Raw genomic sequence first — 22,313 nt, 5'->3', positions numbered from 1 at the left:
TCCTCTCTGTCTGTGGATTTGTGAAACTAAAGAGAGGAAATATTTGCCTCCCTCAACGTACAATGGTGGGATGGACATAAGATAACTGCTGTAGACATTCCTGTACAAAAATCAACAAATGACAGGCAAAGGAAATCATTGGTCCACAGAAATTCTGAAATGCAGTTGGCTAGATGTTCCAAGTTCCTTGATTAGGTTTCAAGGCCTGGGAATAGTTCTCCATGATTTTTGGCTGCACCCTATGGGCTCTTGGTTCTGCCTCTGAGCCCATCCTTCCTTTATCATGAAGGTAATGGGTGTTTGCACCTGAACAGTTTTCTCAGCCTGCTTCCTTCCAGTAAAAGTTTGGAAGTCCAACAATCTTTTTTTTCATTTTTTACATCTCTGCCCCTTTCAGTCCAAACTGGCAGTGTTTCTGCTTATTTAGTTTTCTCAAAAATTTTGTGGGTCTTCTGTGAATCTCACTGGGGTTCATTCCATTCAACGAAATTCCCACAGATCTCTTTAAGATTAGCCCTTTGCTACCTTGGGCTCCTGCTGGGAGGCTGTGCTCTTAAACGTCCTAGAGGCCCTATTGCTTGATTGGACAGTATCTGGGAGGGACACTCTTAATCTCTTGAAAGGGTTTTTTATGTGACTGAATAATGCTCTGATTCTTTGATCTTTCTGAGGTCTTAATGAAAGGTTGTAGAATCACACCTTTGCCTTTATCCCCAGATCATCGTTTTCTAACAGTGCTCAGAAGTCATTTCCTAATTTTAGCATAGTTTGCCATCTAGAGAGATTGAGAACTTTCAAAACCATCAAGTCTTGGCTCCTTTTTGTTTAATAATCTTCCTTCAATTTGTCTTTCTCCTCTGGAATTTTACTCTAAGTAGCAAGAAGAAACCAGGAGGCATCTTCAACACATTGTTTGGAAATCTCTTCAGCTAGATCACCAAGTTCATTAGGCACATGTTCTACCTTCTACATAACTGCAAATGACAATTTCTGCCATTATATAACAACTCCCCCTTCCCCCTTCCTCTAGTTTCTGATAATGTTTTCCTCATTTCCTTTTGAGCTTTCACTGGCAGCCTCCTCGAAGCCTCCAGATTTCTGCTAACAGCATGTTCAAGGCAATTTAGGCTTTTTCTAATATGCTCCTCAAAATCTTTCCGGCCTTTCCTCACCACTTGGTCCCAAAGCCACTCCCATACCTTTTGGTATTTGTTACAGCAGCCCCTCATTTCCAGGTACCAAAATCTATATTGGTTATCTATCGCTGCATAATGAATCACCCCAAAACTTAATGGCTTAAAACAACAACATTTATTACCTCATAGTCTCAGTGGGTCATGAACGCGAGCTGAGTTCCCTGGCTCAGGGTCTATCACAGGCTGTAATCAGGGTGTTGGCCGGGGTTATGGTCTCATTTGAAGGCTTGATTAAGGAAGGATCCACTTCCAAGCTTACTCACACAGCTGTTCACAGGGTTCAGTTCCTCATGGGCTGTTGGACTGAGACCTTGGTTCATCCCTGGTTGTTGGCTGGCAGCCACCCCCAGTTCCTTGTCATGTAGGCCTCTCCATAGAACAACTCACAAGATGGCAGCTTCCTTCATTAGAGCAAGCCAGGAGATGAGCAAAAGAAAGAGAGAATTCAAGCAAGACGGAAGTCATATTCTTTAGTAACCTAAGCTGGGAAGTGATATCCCATCACATATTCTTTGTTAGAATCAAGTGACTGTGTTTAGCCCATGCTCAACAGGATGTTGTTACTCAAGGATATGAATCCCAGGAGATGGGGATCCTTGGGAGCCCTTGCAGAAGCTGCCTACTACATAAGCATTCTTGAAATTCTTTTCTCCTGTAGATTTGTAAATACCATATTTGCCAAGTATTTACCTTTTCAGTCTTTAGAGATGTTAGTGGACCTCAGCTGTCTTCTTTTCTCACAATGCACCTTCTTCCTGACTGAACTTAATCTCATTTCTACTGGTGACTCTGGGGTTCACTCCATTAGAGGTACTCAGAGGTAGTAACCTGGCTAGATGACGAGGCAAGACTTATGACAAGATACAAAGAATAATATAGTGAATAACCATGTACTCATCACCCAGTTTAGGAAATAAAGCAGCATTAATTGAGTTGAAGCCCCTGGGTCCCCTCCCCATTTATATCCCTACTCTTCTCTTTACAGGAAACTACTGTTCTGAGTTTGGTGTTGATTGCTATTACGCATTTCTTCACAGTCTTACTATGTATGGATGCATTCCTAAGTCATATTTACTGTTGTTTCACGTGTTTTAATATTTATGCAGACAATCATATTATATATATTTTTTGCAGCTTGCATTTTTTGCTCACATTGTTTGTGAGATTTATCCATATTAATACACATAGCTCTGATTTATTCTTTTCCTTTGCTGCATAGTATTCCATTGTATAAATATACCACAATGTATGCTCCTAATAAACATTGAGCCTGTTTTCAATGAGTTCTTTTATAAACTCACTTTATAAACTCATGATGAATATTCTTGTACATGTCTATTAGGACATGTGTGGGAGAGTTTAACTAGAGCATGTACCAGGAGTGGAATGTAGGATACGTACGTCTTAAATTTTTCTGGATAATAACAACTAGACCCTCAAAGTAGTTGTCCCAATTTATGCTCCAACCAGCAATGCACAAGGGGCTAACTTGCTCATGTCCTCAATGCTTGAAGTGTTGGGCATTGAAGTGTTTGCCATTCTGATAGATGTGAATGGGAATCTCATTCTGTTGCTAGCACTGTCGTGAACTAGATGTTCTTAGAGGATCTCCCACAAAAACAAAAACAAAACCATTGTCTGTATTGCTGTGCTGGATTTGCAGGAGACAGAGAGAAATCTTCAAAGGGGAACAGTCCTGAGAGGCAGTTGCCTGGACAGTAAATACTGACAGAAGCCCCGCAGTCAGGAGAGTGAGCCTTGGGCCAGCAGCCGAAGGGCAGAGATGAGACTCTGATGGGAATAGTGCAAAGGGGGCTGAGGTGACCCCAGGAGGTGGGTCCTCTCTGGCCCCAGCAGAAGGAAATGCAAACTCTGCTTGGTGGAAATCATCCCCAGTGTAAGCCCTTGGGATTCTCCTAGATTAAGATAAGCCAAATGTGAGCTCACAATCCCTTATTATGAAAAAAAAAAAACAAACAAAATAGGAACACAAAAATAAGAAGGCAACAGAGACAGTCAATAACAAAGAAGTTTAAAGCAAACTAAATCAAATGTTTAGAAGGTAAAAAGATAGGGTGCTGGCTGCATGGCTGAGTGGTTAATTTCACATACTCCACTATGGTGGCCCAGGGTTTCACAGGTTGAGATCCTGGGCGTGGACCTAGCACCACTCATCAAGCCATGCTGTGGTGAGGTCTCACATAGAAGAACTAGAATGACTTGCAACTAGGATATACAACTATGTACTGGGCTTTGGGGAGAAAAAAAAGAAATTAAAAAGATAATTGTTGAAATAAAAACTCAACAGCCAGACCAATCTCCCTCATGAATAAAGATGTAAAAATCCTTAACAAATATTAGCAAATAGAATTCAACAAAAAAGCATGGTTCCATTTATATAATAATCTTTTTTTTTTTTAAGATTGGCACCTGAGCTAACAACTTTCGCCAAACTTCTTTTTTCCTTTTTTTGCTTTTTCTCCCCAAATCCCCCAGTACATAGTTGTACACTTTAGTTATGGGTCCTTCTAGTTGTGGCATGTGGGACACCACCTCAGCATGGCCTGATGAGCAGTGCCATGTCTGCACCCAGGATCCGAACTAGCGAAACCGTGGGCCACCAAAGCAGAGCATGTGAACTTAACCAATCGGCCACAGATCCGGCCCCCATTTATATAAAATTCTTAAAATGACAAAATTATAGAAATAGGGAACAGATTAGTGATTGCCAAGGATTAAGGAGAGGGCAGAGGTAGGAGGTAAGTGGATGTGAGTACAAAATGGCAACCTGAGCCCTTATGTGGTGGACAAATTCTGTATCTTGACTGTATCAATACCAGTATCCTGGTTATGATACTGCAGTACAGTTTTGCAAGATGTGATCATTGGAGGAAACTGGGTCAAATGTATTTGAGATCTTTCTATATTATTTCTTAAAATTGCATGTGAATCTACAATTATCTCAAAACTAAAAGAGAAAAAATTTAATGGAAGGGTCAAACAGAGATTATATAGAGATGAAGAGAAAAATTATCTGGAATGGAAAGAGAGAGAGGCAAGAAGATGGAGAATAAGAAAAGAAAGTTGCAAGTCAAGAAGGATAGGATGAGAAGGTCCAGCATCTTCCTCTCAGAACTCCAGGAGAGGATAGAAAGGATGAAAGAGAGCATCTTTGAAGAGATAATGGCTGAGAAATTTCTAGTACTGAGGATAGACCACGTCCATAGATCCACAGCTGCAGGAAACAAGATAAATAAGAAACAGTTGACACCTAGACACAGTACAGTGAAACTGCAGAACACCTAAGATAGAGATTTTTTAAAAGACAGAAAAAAGTCAGGTCACCAGCAAAGAAATTGCAATTAGACCAGTGTAGCCTTCTTGTAGCAATTATGGAAGCCAGAAGACAGTGAAATAATACCTTTTTTTTTTTTTTTTTAATACAGGTGACTGTCACTTTTTTTCATTTCTTTTTTTAAAAAAATAGATTTTATTTTTAGAGCAGTTTTAGGTTCACTGTCATGACTGAGGAGAAAGTGCAGAGTTCCCATACACCCCCACATGCACCAGAGTGGTACATTTATTACAATCGATGAACCTACATTCACGCATCATTACCACCCAAAGTCCCTAGTTTACATTAGAGTTCATTCTTGGTGTTGGACATTCTGTTGATTTTGACAAACGTATAGAGATGCATACCCATCACCACAACATCGTAGAGAATATTTTCACTGTCCTGAACATCCTTGTGCTCACCTGTTCATCCCTCTCTCCTCCCTAACCCCTGGCAATCGCTGATCTTTCTACTGTCTCTAGAATTAACTTTTCTAGAATCATACAGTATGTGGCCTTTTAGACTGGCTTCTGTCACTTAGTAAAATCCATTTAAGTTTCCCCCATGTCTTTTCACAGCTTAATGGCTCATTTCCTTTTTGCACTGAATAATATTCTGTTGTCTCGATGTGCCACAGTTTATCCGTTCACCTACTGAAGGACATCTTAGTTGCTTCCAAGTTTTGGCAATTATAAATAAAGTTGCTATGAATATTCTTGTGCAGGTTTTCATGTGGACTTGTTTGTCTTTTAAAACAAATTATTAAACTATATTTTATTTTATTTATTTATTTTTATTTTTTAATTGACATTCATTATAGTTTACATCATTGTGAAATTTCAGTTGTACATTACTTGTTGTCCGTCACTATATATGTGCCCCCCTTCACCCCAGGCCCACCCCCTACCCCCTTCCCCTGGTAACCACTGAACTATTTTCTTTGTCCATATGCTTGTTTATATTCTGCATATAAGTGAAGTCATATGGTGTTTGTCTTTCTCAGTCTGGCTTATTTCGCTTAGCATAATACCCTCCAGGTCCATCCATGTTGCTGCAAATGGGATGATTTTGTCTTTTTTATGGCTGAGTAATATTCCATTGTCTATATATACCATATCTTTATCCAATCATCAGTTGATGGGCACTTGGGTTGCTTCCATGTCTCGGCTATTGTGAATAGTGCTGCAATGGACATAGGGGTGCATATGTTACTTTGGATTGTTGATTTCAAGTTGTTTGACGCTCAGTAGTGGGATAGCTGGGTCATATGGTATTTCTATTTTCAGTTTTGCAAGGAGTCTCCATACTGTTTTCCATAGTGACTGCACCAGTTTGCATTCGTGTGGACATACGTTTTCAATTCATTTGGGTAAATACCAAGGAATTTGATCGCTGGATTGATAACTTTTTAAAGATAGCTTTATTGAAATATAATTTACATGCCATATGATTCACCCATTTAAAGTACACAATTTGATGTTTTTAGTATATTCACAGAGTTGTGCAACTATCAACATAATCAATTTTGGAACATTTTCATCCTCCCTAAAAGGAACCCCGTACTCATTAGCTGTCACTCCTCATTCTCCCCCTCTTCTTACCCAGCCCTAAGCAATTACCAGTCTGCTTTCTGTATCTATAGATTTGCCCATTCTTAACATTTCGTATAAATGGAATCATACAACAAGTGGTCTTTGTGCCTGGCTTCTTTCTGTTAGTCTGTTTTCAAGGTTCATCCATGTTGTAGCATGTATCAATACTTCATTTCTTTTTTTGCTGAATAAGATTCCATTGTGTGGATATACCACATTTTGTTTATTCATTCATCAATTGACAGAATTTTAAGTTGTTTCCACTTTTGGGCTATTATGAATAATGCTACTATGAACATTCATGTACAAGTTTGTGTGTGGATGTATGTTTTAATTTCTCTTGGATCTATATCAAGAAGTGGAATTCCTGAGTCACGTGATAACTCTTTGTTGAAATTTTTGATGAATGGCCACACTGTTTTCCAAAATAGCTGCCCCATTTTACATTCCCACTAGCAATGTGTGATGGATCCAGTTACTCCACATCCTTTCCAACACTTGTTATCGTCCATCTATTTAGTTATAGCCATCCTAGTGGGTGAGAAGTGGTATATCTTTGTGATTTTGATTTGCATTTTCCCAGTGATTAATGATATTGAACATCTTTTCATGTGCCTATCTGAAATGATCTCTTTAAAGCACTAAGAAGAAAATAGATGTCAATTTAAAATCACGTACCTTGAAAAGCTACCTTTCAAAATGAAGGAGGAAATCAAAAGTTTCAGGTGAAAATGGGGAGAGTCATATATAATAGGCCTATACAAAAGGAACTTCTTGAGGATGCTATCTTGGGTCAGAATCCCTCAGAACAGAGCCTGTGATGGGGTTCTTGTGCAAGTGATTTGCTGAGGTGATGCTCTTAAGGGAGACACCTGTAAGGAAATAAGGGAAGAAAGATAGGATGGGAGAGGCAAAGGGAGTTTCAGCTGAGGTCTAACATCAGACTAATCCCACAGGGAGCCCCGGAACACAAATCGCACTTCAAAGTTACCCCATCTTGATGCTGGGCTTATGTTCCACCCCTCCCACCATTGGTTGCTAGTCATTGGCTGTGCAAATAAATATGCAGGAAATCTGAACAAGCTCTGTATAATAATAATAATAATAGTAATAATGCCTAATTTGTAGTGTTGAAAACCACAGAACTCAAATATTGAACAATTACACAAGATCATTAGATTTTTTTTTCAGAAGAACTGTTAAGATACTAACTTTAGGCTTTCTTAAGTATGGCTGGTGAATTTTCAAGGGTGGCTACTAAAAGACCAAAAAACACATATATGACCTTCATACTAGCAAAAGGAAAACATAGAATAGGAAGGCAAACAATTTAAAAAGTTATTGTTTTAAAAAGATGGAAAGGGAAAAAAATGAAATGGTATCTTATTGTGCTTTTAATTTGTATCTCCCTGATTTCTAGTAAGAAACTTTTCATACATTTGTGAGCCATTCACGGATTCTTGTTTATATCTTTTGCCCATTTTCCTTTTGGATTCGGGTCTCCTCCCACCCCTCTTGTTTATCTATAGGAGTTCTTTATATATTCTCCCTGCAAATCTTTAATTGGGTATCTATGCTACAAATATCTTTTTTCTTTTCTGAAAGTTAGCCAGGCAATGATGCTATTGGGTCAAACACTTTTGGAATTACCTTTGGAAGCTATAGAATTTTTTTTTTAATCAAAGTCATATATGCACATAGTTTAAAAAGTCAAAAAATGGCCTCTGTCCTCTTACTCCCATCTAACTGGTTGGTTTCTAGGTGTGATGCAAAGTAGCTTTTTGAGAAAGGGCACATTCTTTTGTGTGCTTGTTTGCTGGTTGGTTCATTTTTTACGTTGAAAGTCTGAAGACGTCTTGATGTTTCATGTACATTTAGTTGATCGTTTGGCTAGGCATGGAATGAGCTCTTGGGTTAAAATGCACTGTCACTCAGAATTTTGTAAGCATATCTCCATGGCCTTTTATTTTTCCATGTTGTCATTCCTTTCTAAAATTAAATATCATCCTGTTCTTGCTTAGTGAATGTAGGATCGTCTCGCTCTGAGAATATTGATTGCAATTTCTTTGAGGTTTTCTTCAGCTCAGCCAACCTGAACTTAGAAGTCCCCTCGCACACAATTAAAATTAAAGTTTAAATAGGCATATACTGTTGCTGTTTAGCCCCAGGTCACTGTAGTGGAGGCACTTGCAATGACCCTTAGTGTCTATTATAATCCCCCTGAGGAGTTTCTAAAGACTGCACGTACTCTCTCCCACACCCAGATGTGCTGATACGGTGGGTCCAGGGCAGGGCTCAGGAATGCAAGCCTTCCAAGGCATTCTCACCTGAGTGCTCTCCTTGGAAGGCGTCCTACCTCTGGGTGTCCTGGGAATTAAGTCCGATTATAGTTCTGGCTCTATCTCAGATTCGCAATTCACTTTATCCTTTTGGTTCTGTTTCTTGGTCTTCAAAACAGAGATGATATCTACCTGCCTTCGTCATTCCATGTTATGTGGACTAACTCAGATGAAATCTGAGGAAATCTTTGTAAAGATCCGGCCCTCTCAATGTATGAGGGAGGACTACGTGATTCCTGCTGTATTACCAGCTGAGGTGTGTGTTCAAGTCCTACAATGCTCCATGTGACGCTGCTTGGCCTCCAGGCCTCAGCTTCTTCAATTATGAAATGTAGAGCTCGGACTCAGTGGCTCTTGACTCCGTCCGCGTGTCACAATCACCTGCCAGTGGCTAGATCCACTTCTGGAGATTCTGATCTAATAGGTCTGGAGTGCAGCCGGAGCGTCCGTCTGCTTTAAGATGCTTCCTGAATGATTCTCATGTGCAGCCTAGGCTGAACCACAGGCTAGGTGATCTTGAAGGCCTCTGTCAGTTCTAAAAATAATCCAAAGCCTGTTGGGGATTGCCAGGCCAGAGGCACAGATGGTGGGACCGGATGGGCTGGGGCTACCACAGCAGTTCTTGGCTCCCTCATCTCTGCTCAACTCCAGCAGGACCCTCTCCCTGGCCAGGCGGGCCCTCAATTTGCCATGGCGAGAGCGGCTCAAGCTGTGAGGGGTCACAGCTGTGCACCTGGCAGGCAGCCCCGAGACGCTGATCCTCGCAGCCTTCAGAGACACCATTGGACAGGCAGCTGTGGGTGGGGTGCGGGGTCAGCTGTCTGGGGGTGCTGCTTAGTGCTGAAACGTTTGCAAACCTTGGGGAATGAGGGCTTCCCAGCTGGGAGGTGCTGCGTTTTAAAAAACATCTTTAATAAAGTCTTTTGAATTCATTAAAGTAACACGTGATCATTATAAAAACTTCAACAATACAGAACAAGGTAAGAAAAAGGAATCGCACACAATACTAGCATCCAGTGATAATATCTGTTAACATTTTGGAATATTTCCAAATGTCCGAACATGTCACAGCCCTGATGGTGACGTGCTGAGATTTTACTCCAGGGCAGGAAAAAACTGAACCCTCCATGGATTACCTGGTGAGATCACCTCAGGACACAGGAGATAAGTGCTCCTATGACCCCATTCTTACAGGTGAAGAAATGGGCCAGAAACCTGCCCAGATAGACCCATCTATCTGGCTCCAGTGCTGTGCCACTCACACCCACTGACTGCTACATCAGATGTGGCGCACATTAAAGGTACTGTCCTTCAAGAGAGAGAGCTCTACGACCTTTTTTCCCTTAATATCTCCTGACCTTTGCCCCAAATCATTAAAAGGCTTCTTCAGTTTCACTTGTAATCAAACAAAAGCAAATGAAAGGGATATACCATTTTTCACATAACACACTGACAACATTTTAAAATATTACAGACATGCATATGGGGAGTTTCAAATTGTTCGGATGCCTTGCTTCAGTAATGCCATTTCTAGGACCGTATTCTGAGGAAATGAACAGGTAATGGAAGGTTTGTTCATTGCAGCATTATTTAGAGCTGTGAAAAACGCTGTGGAAAATAATTTGAATGCATAACACGTATTCTTCAGAAAATTATATCATCACTAAAAATCACATTATAAAGTATATTTCGTGGCACACGAAAATATTTCCAAAATATGTAAATTGAAAAAATAGAGATGATCCCGATTTGGTAAAGTTTGCAAAACAAATCCACATAAATTAAGCAAAAGTTCAGTCTTCTTGTTACCCAATAATATAAAAAGCAGGGGAGAGAGTCTCTCCAAATGTGTAGGGTGTGTTTCAGACAGGCCGAATTCAAATAGAGGTTTATGCCGTACTCATAGTTCCCTTCGTGGGTTTGAGGGCCTGGTGACTGTGCAGAGATGGGCAGCTAAACATGTTCAAGGAGAGACCTGTGTGAAGGCCAGAAGGGAGCTGCCCAAGTAAGATCCTGAGTCAGGGCAAAAACACTGGTTTCAGACATGTGCCCCCAAATCACAGTGCCAAGGACAGAGCCACCAAATTGCAGGTGCCAATTTGCAAGCAAGTTGCTTCTTCCATGGGTAACCCTGAGGTGTGGCTCCCTGGTGAGGAGCCGAAGGCTGTGGTCATGTAACGATGGTTAATGACACTCCTGAGCAACGCTGGAGAGGCCAGGGTTTGCAAATATGAATAGCAACAGCCTTGAAGAACAGTCCGATGTTACCGTTCGGATCTCTGAGTGGTGGGATTAACCAATAATTTTACATTTTTATTATTTCTGTGTTTTCTGAGTTTCTTATCTTGAATATATATAACTTTTTAAAAATTCTTATTAAGGAAAGTTTCAAATACACCAAAAGTAGAGAGACTAGTAAAACGAATCTTCACGTGTCCATCACTCAGCCTCAACTATTCTCAACTTTCTGCCAATCTTGTTTCATCTCTCCCTACCCCAGCTGTGTTTTTTCTAGAGTATTTTAAAGCAAATTCCAGTCATCTCATCTTAGGTTGGTGGAAGCCCCTTCCGGTTGTCTCCTGTGTCCTTTTGAAATGACTCCATTAGTCTTTGACAGCTTCTGTGCTTTCTGACCCAATAAGATGTCTCTGCTTTTGGTAGATTTCTTTGAAAGGTCACAAATTACTCTCATTCCTGTGTGCACGCCCTTTTGCCATATGACCTTGCAGCTTCTCCTCAGGAGGTGGAGTCCATTTCTCCTCCCTTTGGATCTGGGCTTGGCCACGTGAGTTGCTTTGGTCAATGAGGCATTATTGGCAGTGCACGGAAATACTGAGCTCATTTGGCTGAGTCTGTTCTCAGTTTTGACAGAAGATAGGGGTGTCTGCTGATAAAGAGTGAGCTCTGGGGGCCAGCCCGGTGGCTCAGTGGTTAAGTGCGCACTTTCTGCTTCAGCGGCCCAGGGTTCACCAGTATGGATCCCGGGTGCAGACATGGTACCGCTTGGCAAGCCATGCTGTGGTAGGCATCCCACATATAAAGTAGAGGAAAGTGGGCATGGATGTTAGCTCAGGGCCAGGCTTCCTCAGCAAAAAGAGGAGGATTGGCAGCAGATGTTAGCTCAGGGCTAATCGTCCTCAAAAAAAAAAAAAAAGAAAAATTAAGCTCTTTATTGTATGGGGAGAAGGGTGGTAAGCTGATGATGTCAGTCCCAATCTGTATTTGCTACCTATTGCTGATTAACCAATTACTCCAAAATTTACAATCAATATTTATCATGTCACAGTTTCTGTGGGTCAGCTTAGGTAGGTGGTTCTGGCTTAGGGTCTCTCGTGAGGTTGTAGTCAAGATGTCAGCCTAGGATTCAGTCATCTAAAGGCTTGACAGGGGCTGGAAGATCCACCTCCAAGATGGCTCCCTCACTTTCCTATTGGAAGGAGGCGTTCGTTCTTCTTTATGTAGGACTCTTAAAAAGGCTGCTTGAGTATCCTAACAAGGTGGCTGCTAGTTTCCCCCAGAGGGTGTGATCTAAGAGAGAGAGCAAGGAAGAAGCCACAACGCCCTTTATGTCTCAATCTTGAACATCACATACTTACGTTTCTACCATATGCTATTCATTAAGTGAATCTAAGAATAGATAAGAATAGCTCACACCTAAGGGGAAGGGAATTGGGTTCCATCTTTTGAAGGGAAAAGTGTCAAAAAATTTGTGGACATATTGTAAAGCAACACACTCTCCCACTCAGATTGCCTTCCCCACTTCCCCTAACACACTGCCATCTTACTCATAGGGTGAACAAGCATTACCAGCTTAACAGACTATAAAAGGGGAAAATTCATTCTGAAGAAGGAACTTTTAGTAGTACAACTTAGCTGTTCACCCCTGTCATTTTGCAGTTGTTGTAAATATTGCAAAATGTGTACTGCATATGTTAAAAGTGATGTGTATCATGACACATTCATTATTTTTTCAATTTTCTCATGTGGATGTTTAATATATCCTTATGGTTTATATCATATTAGCACTAGCATTTGTGTTTTACAAATATGTTTGACAGTCCAGTCCAGTGGGGTTTGTTTTGTGTGTGTGCGTGAGGAAGATTTTCCCTGAGCTAATATCGATTGCCAATCCTCTTCTTTTTCTTGCTTGAGGAAGGCTAGCCCTGAACTAAAATCTGTACCAATCTTCCTCTGCTTTGTATGTGGGATGCCTCCACAGCATGGTTGATAATGGAATAGGTCTTCACCCAGGATCCAAACCCATGAATCTGGGCTGCCGAAGGGGAGTGCGTGGGACTTTAACCACTCAGCCATGGGACCGGCCCCCAATCCAGGGATTTTTGAAGACGTAGTGTGAAAAATAAAAGGAAGATTCTAGCCCTAGGTTTACAGACATTTTGGATCAAGTTAATGGTGAATATTTTCAGTCTTCTGAGTCATTTCAATGCACTAGAGGACAATGGACCTGAAAAAGTTCATCTTTATAATGAAATATATTTGTGAAAAGGTTTTACATGGGCTGGTAACTTGAGTTGTTCCGTTCCTTTGTGCATAGTCTGTGGTTAACGACTTACATATTCAGCAATGGCTCTGTCTTAGTCCATTTGGGCTATAACAGAATACTATACACTGAGAGACTTATAAACAGCAGAAATTTATTTCTTACAGTTCTGGAGGCTGGGAAATAAGATCAAGGCACCAGCAGATTCAGTGTCTGGTGAGAACCTGCCTCCTGGTTCATAGACAGCTGTCTTTTCGCTGTGTCCTCAAATAGGAGAAGGGGAAGGGTCTTTTTACAAGGGCACTAATCCCATTCTTGAGGACTCCACCCTCATGACCTAATCACCTCCCAAAGGCCCCACCTCCAAATACCATCACATTGGGTATTAGGATTTAACATATGAATTTTGAGGGGAAACAAAGCTTCAGTCTATAGGAGGCTCCAACAAAATTGAAAGACACTTAACTAGGAATAACAGCCATTTGACAAGTAAAGGGCCTAATTATTGTAAGTGGCTACTGGAATCTCCAAAGAGGGTAAAGTTCTCATTTTTAAAAGTCACAAACAGGGACTGGCCCCATGGCCAAGTTGTTGGGTTCATGTGCTCCTCTTTGGCGGCCCAGGGTTTCGCTGGTTTGGCTCCTAGGCGTGGACATGGCACAGCCCATCAGGCCATGCTGAGGCAGCATCCCACATAGTACAACCAGAGGCACTCACAACCAGAATATACAACTATGTCCTGGGGGGCTTCGGGGAGAAGAAGAGGAAGAAAAAAAAGAAGAAGATTGGCAACAGTTAGCTCAGGTGTCAATCTTTAAAAACAAAAGTCACAAACAGGGGCTGACTGGGTGGCAAAGTGGTTAAGTTTGCGTACTTGGCTTTGGTGGCCCAGGGTTCTCAGGTTCAGATCCCAGGTGTGGACCTAGCACCACTCATCAAGCCATGCTGTGGCAGCATCCCACATAAAAGAGAGGAAAACTGGCACAGATGTTAGCTCAGTGACAATCTTCCTCAAGCAAAAAGAGGAAGATTGGCAAAAGATGTTAGCTCAGGGCCAATCTTCCTCTCACACACAAAAAGAAGTAAAAAAAAAAAAAACAAAAGAAAGTCACAAACAGTAAAAAGACTCAGGAATCAGATTATTTAGTAGCAGGACTTATTGCCCAGGAAAGAAAATGTCGTACAGTTGGTGAGAACCTAGTAAAGCCAGATGTACAATTAGAGTTCACTGAACTCTAAAACAAGATTCACTGTGAGAGTATAGAAAGATTCTGTCCCCCCAAAGTACAATGAGGCACTGCATTGATGATATGTCACACAATGCCAAAGAAGTTTCTGTAATACACTAAAATCATCAACATCTCTATCCAGGCTGATGGGTCAACAGATTTCACCAATAAATGTCACACCTTAACATTTGTGATATGTGTAAATAATAGTGGAATTCAAGACCACTTTTTCTTCTGCAAAGAGCTGTTGCACAATCCATTAAGAAGATATAGCAATTGTGAACACATACACAGCTAACAATGGAGCTCCGAAAAACATGAAACAAAAAATGACAGAATTGTATAGACAATTCAACAATAATAGTTGGAGACTTCAATACTCCATTTTCAATAATGGGTAGAAGAACTACACAGAAGATCAACAAAGAAATAGAAGATTTGAACAGCACTACAAAACCAACTGTATTTAAAAGACATCTGCAGAACACTCCACCTGACCACCACAGAATAGAACTTCTTCTCCAGTGCTCATGGAATTTTCTCAAGATAGACCATATGCTAGACCATAACACAAACCTCGGTAAATTTAAAAGGATAGAAATAATGCAAAGTATGTTCTCCAACCACAATGAAACAAAATTAAAAATCAATAACAGAAAGAAACTTGGGACACTCACAAATATGTGGAAATTAAACAATACAGTCCTAATAACAATTGAGTCAAAGAAGAAATGAAAAGGAAAATTAGAAAATACTTTGAGATGAATGAAAACAAAGACACAACACACCAAGACTTATGAGATGCAGTGCTTAGAGAGAAATTCATAGCTGTAAATGCCTACCTTAAAAAAAAGAAAGATCTCAAATTAAAAACTTAATCTTCCATCTTATAAACTAGAAAGAGAAGTTCAAACTAAATCCAAAGCAAACGGAAGGAAGAAATTAACAAAGATTGGAATGGAGATAAATGAAATACAGAATTTTTAAAACTACAGAAAATCAACAAAATCAAAAATTGATTCTTTGAAAAGATCAACAAAATTGACAAACATTTAGCTAGACTGAGCAAGGAAAAAGGAGAAGACTCAAATTACCAAAATCAGAAATGAAAGAGGGGACATTACTAACAACCTTACAGAGATAAAAGGATTATAAGAGAATACCACTAACAATTGTATCCCAACAAACTGGATAACCTACATGCTATAGAAAAATTCCTAGATAGACAGAAACTGCCAAAATAGACTAAAAAAGAAACAGAAAATCTGAATAAATTTATAACAACAGATTGAGTCAGTAATTTTAAAACTTCCAACAAAGAAAAGCCCAGAACAAGATGGTTTTATTGTTGAATTCTACCAAGTATTTGAAGAATTAACACCAACCCATCTCAAACTCTTCAAAAAAAACAGAAGAGACGGAACACTTCCTAACTCATATTACAAGCCAGTATTACCCTGATACCAAGCCAGACAAAGACATCACAAGAAAAGAAAACTACAGACCAATATCCCTTATGAATATAAACACAAATATCCATAATAAAATACTAATGAACCAAACTCAGCAATATATAAAATTATATAAATTTTATCATATAAAAATATTAATATTCAGCAATATATAAAAATATATAAAATCATTGTTTATACACAATGACCAAGTGTGATTTATCCCAGGAATGCAAGGTTGGTTCAACATATGAAAATCAACTAATATAATATACCATATCAATAAAACAAAGGACAAAACCCACATGATCATCTCAATAGATGCAGGAAAAGCACCTGACAAATTCCAACACCCTTTCATGATAAAAACATTTAAACTATGAACAGAAGGGAATCTTCCCAACCTGATAAAAGGTATCTACAAAAACCCCACAGTTAATATCTTACTTAATGGTGAAAGACTGGATTCTTTCCCCCTAAAATCAAGAACAAGACAAGGATGTTTGCTCTCACCAATTGTATTCAACATTGTACTGGAGGATCTAACCAGGGCAGTTAGGCAAGAAGGTGTAATAAAAGGCATCCAGATGAAAAAGAAGTAAAACTACCTTGATTTGAAGACCTTGTATATAGAAAATCTTAAGGAATCCACTAAAAACTATTAGAACTAATAAACAACTTCAGCAAGGTTGCAGGACACAAGGTCAACATACAAAGATCAGTATTTCTATACATTTTTGATAAATAATCTGAAAATGAAATTAAGAAAACCATTCCATTTTCAACAGCATCAAAAAGAATAAAATCCTGGGAATACGTTTAACAAAAGCAGCACATTTATACTCTGAAAACTACAAAATATTGTTGAAAGAAACTAAAGAGAGCTGAATAAAAACAAAGACATCACATATCATGGATCAGAAGACTTAAGATTATTAAAATAATGATACTCCCCAAATTGATCTGCAGGTTAAATGCAATCTCTATCAAAATCCCAGCTGACTTCTTTGTGGAAATTGAAAAGATGATTCTAAAATTCATTTGGAATTGAAAGGGACCCAGAGTAGCAACAACAACCTTGAAAAAGAAGAACAGAGTTGGAAGACCTACACTTCCTGATTTCAAAACTTACTACAAAGCAATGGTAATCAAGACAGAGTGGTAGTGGCATAAGGATAGACATATTGATCAATGGACTAGAACTGAGAGTTCAGAAATAAAACTATGTGTCTATATTCAACTGAGTTTTGACAAAGGTGCCAAGATCATTCAATAGGGAAAGAATTGTCTTTTCCACAAATGACACTGGGGCAGCTGGACAGCTACCATGCAAAAGAGTGAAGTTGGTACCTTACCTCACACCATAGACAAAAAGTAACTCAAATAGGATCAAGGATCTAAACGGAAGAGTTAAAACTATTAAAGGCTTGGAATAAAACATAGGAGTAGATATTTATTACCTTGGATTTGGAAATGGATTCTTAACTATGACACTAAAAGCACAAGCAACAAAAGAAAAAATAGGTAAATTAGCCTTCATCCAAATTTCAAATTTTTGTGCTTCAAAGGACACTATCAAGAAAGTAAAAAGATAACCAACAGAATGGGAGAAAATATTTGCAAATCATATATCTAATAAGGGATTTGTATAATAGGACATATAAAGAACTCCTACAGCTCAACTCAATGATGAAATACAAGTAACCAAATTTAAAAATGGGCAAAAAACAACAACGTGAGTGTAATTAACACTACAGAACTGTACACTGAAAATTATTAAGATGATAAGTTTTATGTTATATGTATTATACCACAATTTAAGAAAAATAAATATTTTTCTGAAAAAGATATCGAAATGGCCAAGAAGCACATGAAAATATGCTCAACCTCATTAGTCATCAGGGAAATGCAAATCAATACTATGAGAAACTATTTCACACCCACTAGTATGGGTATAATCAAAAAGACAGATAACAAATGTTAGTGAGGATGTGGACAAACCGGAACCCTCATACACTGCTGGGGGTAATGTAAAATGGTGCAGCCACTTTGGAAGACAGTCTGGCACTCTCTCAAATGACTAAACATAAAGCTAACATATGGTTCAGCGATTCCACTCTTAGCTATATACCGAAGAGAATTTAATACATATGTCCACATAAAAACTTGTATGTGAATAGCATCGTTACTCATAATAGCCAAAAGGTAAAAACAATCCAAATGTCTGTCAACTCATGAATCTATGAACAAAATGTCGCTTAGCAATACAATGGAATATTATTAGGCCCTAAGAAGGAATGAAGTACTAATATGTGCTACAACATGCATGAACCCTAGAACGTTATGCTAAGTGAAAGGAAGCCAGTCATAAAAGGCCACGTAGTATATGATACCATTTTTAGGAGACTAGTGGTTGGCTTGGGCTGGGGTGGATGGGGGAGAAGGTGGCCATAGCTAAAGGGTATGGTATTCCTTTTTGAGATGATAAAAATATTTTAAAATTGACTGTGGTGATAGTCACACATCTGTGACTATACTAAAGACCACTGATCGTACATGTGCAATGGGTGAATTGCATGGTATATGAATTACATCTCAAAACTGTTTAAAAATTTTGTAGAAATGAGGGCCAGCCCCTTGACATAGTGCTTAAGTTTGGTGTGCTCTGCTTCAGCAGCCTGGGTTTGCAGGTTCAGATCCTGGGTGTGGGCTTATACCACTTGTCAGCCATGCTATGGCAGCAACCCACATGGAAAATAGAGGAATATTGACACAGATGTTAGCTTAAGGCTAATCTTCCTTGGCAAAAAAAAAAAAAAGTAAAAAGAAAGGAAATCAATTAATTTCAGGAAAGGTAAACTAAGCTTAACTACTTTTTATTTTTCTCTTGAGAGTTTAGCTAAAAAGTCATTTTTAGTTTTCAATGGGGGAAGAAACACATATACCACATATCACACCTCATTAATGTCTTATGATTGTTGAAATTTATGAGACTTCAGATCTTCTTGGATAATGTAAAATAATCAAGTAGGAAATAAAAGGCTGAAGGTTTCTTTACTTACACTAGTGACTTGCATTGGAGTTGATATCCTTTGAGGACTGGAGGAACCACACCAAAAAAGTGTGTTATTAGGTTAAGCAAAATGCATACTCCACGGGAAAAAAATAACATTCTCAACTCGAAAGAGCATTGTTGATTATTATTGGATGGTTATATCTACATTTACTAACCACGCTAATGTATCATGAGGTATAGGTGTAATTTTTATGCAGGAGTTCCCTGACACCTCACAATCATTTCTAGAGTTCCTCTGGAGTAAAAAGATTGGGAAAGATTGCTCTGTGGGTAACGACGCTTTCATTTTTTCTTTATGAAAATATCAGCAAATACATTTGTATATTCATATCCCCAAACTTTTCTTACTCAAAGAATAGCATACTCTACACTGTTCTGTACCTTGCTTTTTTCCATGTAGCAATATATCCTGGAATCATTCCTTAGAGGTAGATGGGAATCTCAGGCAGCCCAGGCTGCCATAAGAAAATACCATAGACCGGGTGGCTTATACAACAGAAGTTAATTTTCTCCCAGTGCTGGAGGCTGGAACTCCAAGATCAAGGTGCCAGCATGGTCAGTTTCTGGTGAGAGCTCTCTTCCTGCCTTGTAGAAGGCCACCTGCTCACTGTGTCCCTATGTGGCAGGGGAGAGAGTAAACTCTCTGATGTCTCTTCTTATATGGGCACTAACCCCATCATGGGAGCTCCACTCTCGTGACCTCACCTGAACCTAATTACCTCCCAAAGTGCTCATCTCCATCACATTGGGGGCTGGGACTTCAACATATGAATTTTGAGGGGACCCAATTCAGTCCATAGCAATAGGAAGTCTTCTCATTGCTTTTTGCATCTATATAGTACTCCATGGCAGAGGTGACATTCAACCAGTCCCTTATTGATGGACCCTTGCATTGTTTACAGTCCTTTGTTTATTACCAATGGTGCTGCAATGAACTCCTTGTTTGTATGCCATTTCATAGTTTTACTTCTGCGTCTTTGGGATAGATTCCTAGAAGCAAGATTGATAAATCAAAGGATATATGCGTATTTAATTTTGCCAGACATTGCCAAATTGCCTTCCATAAAGATTGTATCACTTTGCATTCCACGAGCAATGAGCAACACGTGAGAGAGCCTGACTCCCTACATCTCACCATCAGAGTGTGTTGTCAAACTTTTGGATTTTTGCCAATCTGATAGGGCAGAAATGTTATCTCAGAGTAATTTTAATATCCACTTTCCTTACTATGAAAAAGATCGAGCATCTTCGCCATTTGCATTTCTTTTTCTACTATCTATCTATGTTCATATATTTTTCTCATTTTAAAAATCGGGAGCACTTTATATATTAGGAGTGTTAACCCTTTGTGATAAAAGTTGTAAATACCTTTTCCAAGTTTGGCAATCTGTCTTTTGAAAATTTCTGGTGCTCTCTCTCTCAACCTCTCTCTCCTGCAAAAGCATATTTATATCTCTGTAGTAAAAGTTATCAATCTTTTCTTCTGTTTCTTCTGATTTGTAAAATTATGAATATTCTCCCCACTCCCTGATTATATGGAAATGCACTCAGGTTTCCTTCTAGTATTATATACTTTAATTTTTCAAATTTAGTTCTCTTACTTATTTATCACTTATTCTGGTAAGATGAGAAGAATGAATCTCGTGTTATCTTTTCTCCATTTGGATACACAGTTGTCTCAATACCGTTTATTTAAAAGTTTGTCCTTCCACACTGATTTGAGATACAACCTTTCTTGTATGCCAGATTTCCTTTTGCACTTAGGTCTATTTCTGGATTTTCTATTCAATTCCTTTGGTCTCTCTGTCTGTTCACGTGTCACTTCTCCATCATTTGAATTATAGAGACTTTACAACATCTTAATGTCTTAGAAGGCTAGCCTGTCCGTACTTCTCTTTCTTAAGGAATCTTTCTAGCTATTCTTGCTTGTTTATTCTTCTTTTGGGAAGAATAAACTTCGTACAATAAATTTCTTCAGCTCTACAGAACAAACAATCAAAACTCGATGGTAATTTCCATTGAGATCATGATTAATATATCACTTAACTTAGGGAGAATAGACCTCTTTATGATATTGAGTCTTCCTATCCAAGAACATGTTACATCTTTCCATTTGTTCAAGCTCGCTTTTGGGTCTTTCATGTGTGTTTCAAAGTCTTTACTCATATAGGTTTTGCACATTTTCTTTAGGTCTACACCACATATTTTAATTTTGCTATTTTAACTGAATCTTCTCTTTCTTTAAATCTTCTAATTGCTTACTGTTTGTATACATGAAGGCTATTGATTTCTACATGTTGATTTTATCTCACGTTACTTTACTAAATTTTCTTATCACTTGTGATAGATTTCCCTTCAACTCTTTTGGGTGTTTCAACTGAACAATTATATTACCTACAAATAAAGACAGGAGTTTTGTGGGAGGTTTTGCTGCAAAAAGCTTTATTGTTTCTATCGGTCCACTGCTTGGGAGAGGTGCCTCGTGGCAGCGGAGAGAATCTCAGGTAGAAACCCTGACACCAGAGGGTGTGCGGGGGCCCCTCAAAGGCTGCTGGGCTCCGGAGGCTCCTAGCGGTCCATGAAGGTGAGCCTTTCGAAAAGATACTTGCCCACTCAAACTGCAGGCCAGCCAGCCTACTGAGGTTACTCATGGTCATCCATCTTCTTGATGACTTTCACCTCCTCATCTAGGAATTGGCTTCTCAGGAGGTCACAGAGATGGGGTCTATGTGGGCAGAACCCAGGGCACAAAGATTTCAAAGGGCCTAGTGCAGGTTCTTCTCCAGGGCCACAGTGGCTTCCGTGACGTCCAAGGTTTTACCCTACTCATCTTGGGACAGCTTCTGCTCTTGAAGCAAGGAATATCAAAGAATTTGTAAATATATATATATATATATATATATTTTTTTTTTTTTCTGGTGAGGAAGATTGGCCCTGAGCTAACATCTGTTGCCAATCTTCTTGTTTTTGCTTGAGGAAGATTGTCCCTGAGCTAACATCCATGCCCATCTTCCTCTATTTTATATGAGGGATGCTGCCATAACATGGCTTGACAAGTGCTGTGTAGGTCTGTGCCCAGGATCTGAACCAGCAAATCCCAGGCTGCCAAAGCAGAGTGCACGAACTCAATCACTGTGCCACCGGGTCAGCCCCAAGAGTTTGTGGACATATTTTAAATCCAGCACACCATCATAATGTAGTCCAAATAGATCTGGACTATCTGAACATCCCGAAGAACACCACAGTGGTCCATTATGTCAATAACAACATGTTAATCAGACCACATAAGCAGGAAGTATCAGGTATGTTGGAGCTTTGGTAAGATACATGCTCTCCAGAGAATGGGAGATAAATCCTAGGAAGATTCTGAGGCCCACCACATTATTAAAGTGTTAAGGGATCCACTGAGAAGGCAGCACAATATTTGATGGCCTCTTTCAGTTCCAAAGATACATTTCATACTGGGGACAACTGCTCTGACCTATTTATTGGGTCATATGGGAGGCTGACAACTTTGAGTGGAGCCCAGAGCAAGAAAAGACTTTGCAACTGGTTCATGCGGCATTACAAGCGACACTGCCATGTGGGCCAT

This window comes from Equus caballus, chromosome 15 (assembly GCF_041296265.1).
Source record: "Equus caballus isolate H_3958 breed thoroughbred chromosome 15, TB-T2T, whole genome shotgun sequence".
Taxonomy (NCBI): Eukaryota; Metazoa; Chordata; class Mammalia; order Perissodactyla; family Equidae; genus Equus; species Equus caballus.
Note: the sequence above shows the minus strand (reverse complement) of the source record.